This window comes from Sinohyriopsis cumingii, chromosome 16, assembly GCF_028554795.1.
Source record: "Sinohyriopsis cumingii isolate HCF-2022 chromosome 16, ASM2855479v2, whole genome shotgun sequence".
Classification (NCBI taxonomy): domain Eukaryota; kingdom Metazoa; phylum Mollusca; class Bivalvia; order Unionida; family Unionidae; genus Sinohyriopsis; species Sinohyriopsis cumingii.
This window is the reverse complement of record NC_142976.1, coordinates 72,352,738-72,362,498: the sequence shown is the minus strand read 5'-3', so window position 1 is coordinate 72,362,498 and position 9,761 is coordinate 72,352,738.

Here is a 9,761-nt window from a genome sequence, read left to right as displayed (position 1 = left end):
TTCTGCCTCATCGGAACTGTGCTTTATTACCATTATCGATAACCTACGTAGCATAATACGTCATAACTACCGTATTTACTATGATATCTATCCACTAATCTATAACAAAACAATAAAGCGAATGAATACACAGCAACATTCAGGTTAGGATGATATCTGACAGTATGTGTATGTCCTCTTAATGTTTTATTCGAAGCAATGTTGAGTATCATATAAAACATTTAAATCTTGAATTCTGAAATTCTTACGATTTGATCGTAATATCCTTTGGTCATACAGACATGCCCTAAATCTTAGAACGAATTGATAACATGCAAAAGAAGTGCGTAGTTATTGGTTATCCTATAATGTAAGGTCTTCCTTAGGAGGAACCGAAGTAAATGCATTAAACGTTTGGCGGAAAATAGCAGTTAAAGATATTCCTAATCGTGTACATCATCTACTTATTATTTTTCTAAGATTTAAGCTAACGGATTAAAAATGATTAAAAATGAGAGAATTAGCATACATTGTATGCAGTCTTCAGTGTTTATGTGTAAACATGTCATAGGATAAGGCCTTACAATGTTTAGTGTGTAAACATGTCATAGGATAAGATCTTACAAAGTTTGGTATGTAAACATGTCATACAATAAGAACTCCCAATGTTTAGTGTGTAAGCCTGTCATTCAATAAGACCTCACAATGTTGATGTGTAAACATCTCGATCGATGTGACTTCACAATGTTTATATATAAACAATATAAGTATTGATATTTCTGAGCGTTGATGTTCAAACAAGTCATATGATTTGACATGTCAACTCGGTTCAGCTCGAAAACTCAGTTGTTGCATCAACATGTTATATTTGACACATAACGCCCATATTGTACTGACGTACCGTTAAACCCAACATACCACCATGCATGTATGTAGTAGTTGTGTGTCAGAAAGCTTAAATAAAGCGTGAAGTTTACATATTTGACATCACTGGTTCATTAGTTTAATAATGCAGATTTTGTTTTAAATGTTTTACAAATCTTGATGAAGGTTTCATAATCATTATATACCTGTACAAAATCTACTTCAGTAAGTTAACTACAAAGTGGTTGCGTGCTTGAACGCCAACCAGTCTGTTGACGAAAGCGTTTTTACTAACCAATAAAAAAGGGTAGGCAAACGACAAAAGACTAACCTGCTAAGCTGTAAATATCCCATAATTAAATTGATTCGCTGACTTTCATTGCGAAAATGACGACTTGGACTGTATTATCGTCGTACGTTAAGAGAGGTGATAATAACCGCTGGCTACATCGCTGTATAACGAATGCGATTTCACAGTCTGTTGAATGGCAATACAAATAACAACCATCTGGTAAATCGTATTTATTATCATTATACCTACGAACGTGTAAGAATAACAATATAAAGACATAGCTTCTCAAATATACAAACAACGCTAAGGAAAAATAATTATGTCATTTCTTTTATTAGTAACTATATCCATAATTGAATAAAAGGCTCTTACATTATATGCAATTTGCATGATTTTTGTATGTATATATTACAATAAAATGCAATTCTACGACACGCCCTCATACACTCGCTTACTGTAAATCATACGGCAACTATACATCTTGAAAGGAATTGGTCTGTATCTCTGGGAAAAAGATGCACATGTACATCTCTTAAAGATGCGCGTGTGAGTGTGGAAAAAGCAAGCGCCCATATCTTGATAAAGCATGTCTTCGCCCATTTTGAAAACTTTAAGCGCGAAAAAGTTGCGCGCATGCCTAGAAACAACAAATTAAAAAAGTTTGCTAGTCCGCTTCTCCAAAACCCCTCTGACCGATTTTCACAAACTTTCCATAACTTTGGCATACAATCAACCTAAAAAAAAGACGGTAGTGATGGGTCAAGCTGTTGAAGAGGTCCATTCCAAAATGATCAACAACTATGAACTTGTCATCAAGTTCGTATACCTTGCGTCCACCATCACCTCTCTGATGACGCAGAACTCAACTCCCTCTTTGGAAATGCCGCTACAACAATGTGTAGTATAAGCAAGTAGGTCTAGATCAGCATTATGACTGAACACAATAAAATACAAGTGTACCTAGCCTGTTTTATCAGTACTTGCGTCTACGACAGAGAGTCATGGCCGCTATAATCACACTAATCACACAGAATAAAAGAGTCTAAAAAGTTCTCACCTACGCTAACTCCTACGCATCCTCGTCATCAGATGGAATCTAATAGTTTCCAACACAGAGGTTCTTCTACATCGTGCACACCTCCCAAGCATGGTCATACTGTGAATACAGCGTTGCCTGCGATGGCATGGAAATGAAAAACCGAATGGATGATGGACGCCTTTTACTAGTACATCTTCTACTGCGGGCTGGCAAAGTCAGTCCATTCCTGTACTTCATAAATCTGTGCAATAGAGACATGAAGATTTTGGACATTAATATAGACAGCTCGGAAGCACTTGCTCAGGACCGAAGTAGCTGGATTCATGCGCTAAACCAAGGAATTTAGATATGCGAGAGACAACATTTGCAACGTGCAGATGAGATATTAGCCCCCAGAAATGACAAGTTGAAGCAGCATGTGGTAACCCAAGACACCACTTCAAGTGCCACACATCAAACATAGACTGTCATTCCACAGTGTCTCTTTAGATATATATATATATATATATATATATATATATATATATATATATATATATATATATATATATATATATATATATATATATATATATCTTGAGCTAAAATCGGGAAGATATTCCTAAAAAGTATTGAATGATAGCGGCTTTCTCCACTGTACATTCCGGTTTTCAAAATTTTGGTGACCCACGGCTTGTTCGTACTCTTAGCGTAACTGATATTCCACTGATTGGCATTATCAAGTGCAATGTTAATTAATGACGTCAGATGTTGTCTCAGTGCTTTAATCAAAATGGCCGTATTAGAGACATACATACCGAAAGAGAGATGACGATTTAGAGAATTTTGAAATAACTTAGACAACACAGACATAGACATTGCTCGCATTTAAGGTGCCAACATGTATATGAAGAATATAAAAAAATTGATGAAATATGTATTAAAAATTGTACAACTTAACATTGTAATAACTTCTGACGTGTATTTGACCATGCCCCATTTATAAATTGTTCTGCCAACTAACTGATGATTTGTAAACAGTCACTACAGTAATTTCTAATCATTTGGTTTTGTGGAGGTTTGAGGAAAAGATAACTGTCTTATTACATCACCATGCTTCTATTATAAATGTATCTCACACAGGTAGAATTATAAGGATATTCTTTACAATTTTGAACAAACGTGTCGAATGTGTTTTTTTTAAACCATGGTACTTTTCAAAAGGATCTGTTAATAAATATTAATTACACAATATAGAGGAAACCATTGACGGAATTTAAATTATGTTCATGATTGAGATGTGGTGGTGTAACATGGCTGAGATGTAGTGGTGTAACATGGCTGAGATGTAGTGGTGTAACATGGCTGAGATGTAGTGGTGTAACATGACTGAGATGTAGTGGTGTAGCATGACTGAGATGTAGTGGTGTAGCATGACTGAGATGTAGTGGTGTAACATGGCTGAGATGTAGTGGTGTAGCATGACTGAGATGTAGTGGTGTAGCATGACTGAGATGTAGTGGTGTAGCATTATTAGGACAGAAATTTTCAGTACAAGTAACAAGATTGAAAATTCCTCTAAATTGTGTTAAGAGTAAGTTTTGAATAAATTGTATTAGAAGTAAATTGATAAATCATACTGAAAGTAATCTTCTACTAAAATATATTGAGATTTAATCCAATTATTCGTATCCTACTATTCAACAATGATTGCGCTATTATGATCAAGTACGAACCGTCTTATACAAAATATTACTTGTATCGCAGACTCAGCACAAAACAATATATTCAGCAGGTTATAAAAATAGCGAACTAGACAGATTCCAAAAATTCTTATGGAGGGCAAATGTGCTGATCTTGCAGAAGTACTTACGTAATAATGTACATAGACCTAGACAATAATCTGTAAGAGACTACGAAGCCTCGCTTTGAGATTCTGGCCAAACGCAAGAGCTAAAGAACACGCCATATTTGGCGTTGTCTTAAGAAAGCGGGTATATTAAGCCCAGCCGCGGGTCGACACCAGTTTTGCTAGCCAGAAACTCAAGCAGGCTCTGTCTTTTGCAGGTAAGATAACCGTCTATGTACAGTTTTTCACAGTATAAGACTTTTTAATGTTATAAGAATTTTAAGTGTCATAAGAATTTTTAGTGTTATAAGAATTTTTAGTGTTAAGATGCTAACTTAACATCAGTATGTTTAAACATTAGATTATTTTAATATTTCTTTGCTACTCTTTAATATAGTGTAACGGAAAGTTTAATTGTTTGAATAACTTATATTTACTTATAACTATATTATTGATTGTAGTAAAAGCAACGATCGTTACCAACGTCATACTCAGTAATAGTTAATTTAGAAATAAAATACTCTTTAAATAATAGTTTAATATGCTGACTTTTTAGAATAAATTCAGTAAAATATATTTCAATTACGGTATTAGTCTGAAATATTGAATTTTAGATTCTTTTGCTATCGTGAATTTATTCGATATTTAATTATCTGTATTACATTCTAAACGGCAGATATTATACAAGTATGATGTTGGTAAGTGAAAGAATATCGTAGTTTTATATGTATTTCTTATATTCGAAAATTGAGCTTGTTGTAGTTTGATATTGAAATGTAAGTTTACATGTTGAGTATTTCAATAAAGTTTTGCTAGCCAGAAACTCAAGCAGGCTCTGTCTTTTACAGCTCGATCCCGAGTACCTTAAATTCCCCAAGAATGTAGTCACGTCTTCATCATCGAGTGACACTACATTAAATGACTTGAACTTCCTTCCTTTCTTCTCTCTCTCTCTCTCTCTCTCTCTCTCTCTCTCTCTCTCTCTCGGAATTGAGAAACGGATTGACTTAGAGTTTACGAAGCAAAACTCTTCGTGAAAGCATAACTGAGATGTAGTGGTGTAACATGGCTGAAATGTAGTGGTGCAACATGGCTGAGATGTTGTGGTGTGTCATCACTGAAACGTAGTTGTGTAGCATCACTGAGATGCAGAGGTGTCGCATATCCGAGAGATAGTGATGCAGCCTAATTGACTTGTAGAGGTGTGGCGTGACTCACACGAAGTGTTGTGGCATCACTGCGATGTAGTGATTTAACATGACTGTGATTTAGTAATGCAGCATCACTTATATGTAGGGGTGTAACACGGCTGAGATGTAGCGGTGTAGTATAAACGGGATGTAGTTGTATAGCAAGTCAGATATGTAGCAGTTGCCATTGATTGAGATGTAGTTGTGTATAATGACTCAGATGTAGTGGTAAGGCATGAATGAGACGTAGAGTGTGGCATGACTGTCATGTAGTGGTTTAGCATGACTGTCATGTAGTGGTTTAACATGACTAGGATGTGGTGGTGTGGCATAACCGACATGTAGAAGTGTAGCATGACTGCGATGTAGAAGTGAAGCGTCACTGTGATCTAGTGGTGTCCCATGATTGAGATGTAACGATGTAGTATGACTGAGATGTAGTGATGCAACGTCACTGGGACTGAGTGGTTTAACATGACTGAGATATAGTGCTGTAGCATGACTGAGATGTAGGGGTGTGGCTGTGACATGGCTGCGATGTAATGGTGTGGTATGATTGATATATAGTTGTGTGGCCTGACTGGCATGTAATGGTGTGACATGACTGATATATAGTGGTGTGGCTTGGTTGACATGTAATGGTGTGGCATGACTGATATATAGTTGTGTGGCCTGACTGGCATGTAATGGTGTGACATGACTGATATATAGTGGTGTGGCTTGGTTGACATGTAGTGGTGTGGCATGACTGACATATAGTGGTGTAGCATGACTGAGATGTATTGATGCAACAACACACACGACATTACCAAACTATGGTTCATTTCATGGCTAATGCAAGATACTACGTGTTATAATTTAGAACAATTCATTTCACAGTTTAATGTAATCATGGTGTAGTATTTCTATTTAGTTTTATATCTAAAAAATCATTTAATTGGATCTGTATGTTCCAACACAAATATAATCAAGCATATTGATGATGATGATGATAATGATGATGATGATGATGATGATGATGAACATATTTGTGGAGAGTCTTTCAAACTATACCTTGAAGGTATAAATATCGCAAATCCCCTGAAATGTCAGACGTTGTAACCTATTTCGTAGTCAAAAAAAAAAAACAACTGATATTGATATCCAGTCATTCATTATATCTTATATAACTATGTTGAAAAATCTTAGCTGTTTCGGTTTTCGGAATTAATCGGGGAAAAAATATGGAATCAGTTGAACAATGAATCTCAAAAATAGCACTGTTTTGTACGTTACTTCTAACTACATTAACAAAGTTATTTACAGGTAAAAATGTACAGTTGCTGAGCAATACAGAATTAAAGCGATATCGTCCCATCGTATTTCATGAAGATATCATGGCTATTCATCACATTTCATGAAGCTATTCGTACCGCTATTTCACCAAGACAACAAGGCCAAATATAATGTTATTTTATCAAGGCAACGAGGCCAGTCGTAGTGATATTTCAAAAAGGCTACAAGGTCATTCCTAACGTTATTTCACCATGGCAACGAGGCCATTCGTAATATTATTTCGTCAAGGCTGCTATGCCTTTCAAAACATCATTTCAGCAAGTTTTTGTTCTCATTCATCCCTCACATTAATTCGGCGTTATAACCTCTGACAGATTTTATTTTCTTACGATGTATTTACAGGACTCTTCTATTTAGTATTGAAACATAACAGTATATATATAGAAAACAAACAAGTTTGAAAATAGGAAAGTTACATATATTAAGGACCTTCTATTAGGACATAATTTTTTAGTAGAAGTAATAAGATTTAAATTTTCTATAAATTATATTAAGAGTACCTTTGCATTAAATTATATCGAAAGTAATTTTCTTCAACATGCATTATTGAGATCTCTAAAAAAAATAATTCCGTATATGAGCAATTTGATACTTTCTCTCTTAACATACGTACACCTCAATTCTACATATTACCCAAAACTCATAAAAATCCTGACCATAATTTACCTTTAAATTATCCAGGACGACCCATTATATCAGGTTTTAATTCATATACTGAAAACTTATCCAAATTTATTGACAGTGTTATACAACCTTTAATAAAATCACTTCCTTCATGCATTAAAGATACTACTGATTTCATTAAAAAGTTGAAATCTATTCCACAGCTCTCTGATAACTCAATCCTGGTATCATTATATGTAACATAACTATATAAAACATATCGCATGCAGATGGCATTGAAGCATGTAAATATTTTCTTGATAACAATCCTAATAATAGCACACTATCTAGTGGAAATATTTCTAAAATTATAAAACTCAATTCTATCTCCCCTCTTAGCGAGTCGGGATTTAGCTGAACCGGAAGTTATGTCCCCCAAAAAGCTTCCTGTAAAAACACATAGACGGTACAATATTTTCCTTAGCCCTATCAACTTACGCTACACCCAGCCTATCATCAGATAATGGCCATTAAATTTCTTCGGTCACGCATTCATTCACATCGAAATACTCATACGTTCTTGTATGGTAAAACAACGTCGTAACCATGCTCTGATATATCCATACATCAATATTAACTAATCTCACACACTTCAACCATTTTCCAAATTCACAATTCAAGCATGTGTAAGTTCTAACATATCACATGAATAAATGCATTAGTCTACTACGAAGTAACCTAATAATAAATGGCAAAATTAATTTTGACCACAAGCTAACAATCTGCATAATTCACTACATAATAGTCAAGTTCTTTTTTCAAATACGCATGTAAATTAAACACAACAAAGGTAATTTTACGTACTAAACGATCCTAGTAATTAAGTAAACACACTACACATGTTACAATTGCAATGCCGTAATATTATATACAAATTGAACATATACCTTATTGACTTTTACGAAGCTTTGTCTTTCCTTAGAATCTCCTCTCTAAGTTTTACCGCCAAATTACGAGTGGCTTCCTCGGAGTAACCATATATTGTTCATCAATCTTCCTAGGCGAGACTAAATTTTCGCTTGCTAGTTAGAAGTTATAATTAGGATCGAAATTGTCATCAATATCATGGGACGCTATCGCTTCAATTCTGCATTGCTCAGCAAATGTAAATTTTTACCTGTAAATATCTGTTGTGTTAATGTAGTTAGAAATAACATACAAAATAGTGTTATTTTTGACCCTCCACAAATATGTTCATCATCATCATCATCATCATCATCATCATCACAATGCTTGATTACATTTGTGTTGGGGCATACAGATCCAATTAAATGATTTTATTTTATATAAAAATAAAAAGAAGTACTACACCATGATGTCATTAAGCTGTGAAATGAATTGTTCTAAATTATAACACGTAGTATCTCGCATTAGCCATGAAATGAACCATAGTTTGGTAATGTCGTGTGTGTTGTTGCATCAATACATCTCAGTCATGCTACACCACTATATGTCAGTCATGCCACACCACTACATGTCAACCAAGCCACACCACTATATATCAGTCATGTCACACCATTACATGTCAGTCAGGCCACACCGCTACATGTCAATCATGCTACACCACTACATATCAATCATACCACACCACTACATGTCAGCCATGTCACAGCCACACCCCTACATCTCAGTCATGCTACGTCACTATATCTCAGTCTTGTTAAACCACTCAATCTCAGTGACGTTATATCACTACATCTCAGTCATGGGACACCACTACATCTCAGTGACGCTTCATTTCTACATCGCAGTCAAGCCACACCACTACATATCAGTCATTCCACAGCACTACATATCAGCCATACCACACCACTACATCGCAGCCATGTCACAGCCACGCCCCTATATCTCAGACATGCTACATCACTATATCGCGGCCATACTACATCACTACATCTCAATCATGGGACACCACTACATCTAAGTGACGCTTCACTACTATATCGCAGTCATGATACACCTCTACATGTCGGTTATGCCACTGTACCACATCTTAGTCATGCTACACAACTACGTCTATGTGATGAAACACCACAACATCTCAGCCACGTTACACCATTACATCTCAGTCATGCTACACCACTACGTCTCAGTCATGCTACACCACTACATCTCAGTCATGCTACACCACTATATCTCAGTCATGCTACACCACTACATCTCAATCATGCTACACCACTACATCTCAGATATGCTACACCACTACATCTCAATCATGCTACACCACTACATCTCAGTTATGCTACACCACTACATCTCATCATGCTACACCATTATATCTCAGTCATGCTACACCACTACATCTCAGTCATGCTACACCATTGCATCTCAGTCATGCTACACCACTACATCTCAATCATGCTACACCACTACATCTCAGTTATGCTACACCACTACATCTCATCATTCTACACCATTACATCTCAGTTATGCTACACCACTACATCTCAGTCATGCTACACCACTACATCTCAATCATGCTACACCACTACATCTCAGATATGCTACACCACTACATCTCAGTCATGCTACACCACTACATCTCAGTCATGCTACATCACTACATCTCAA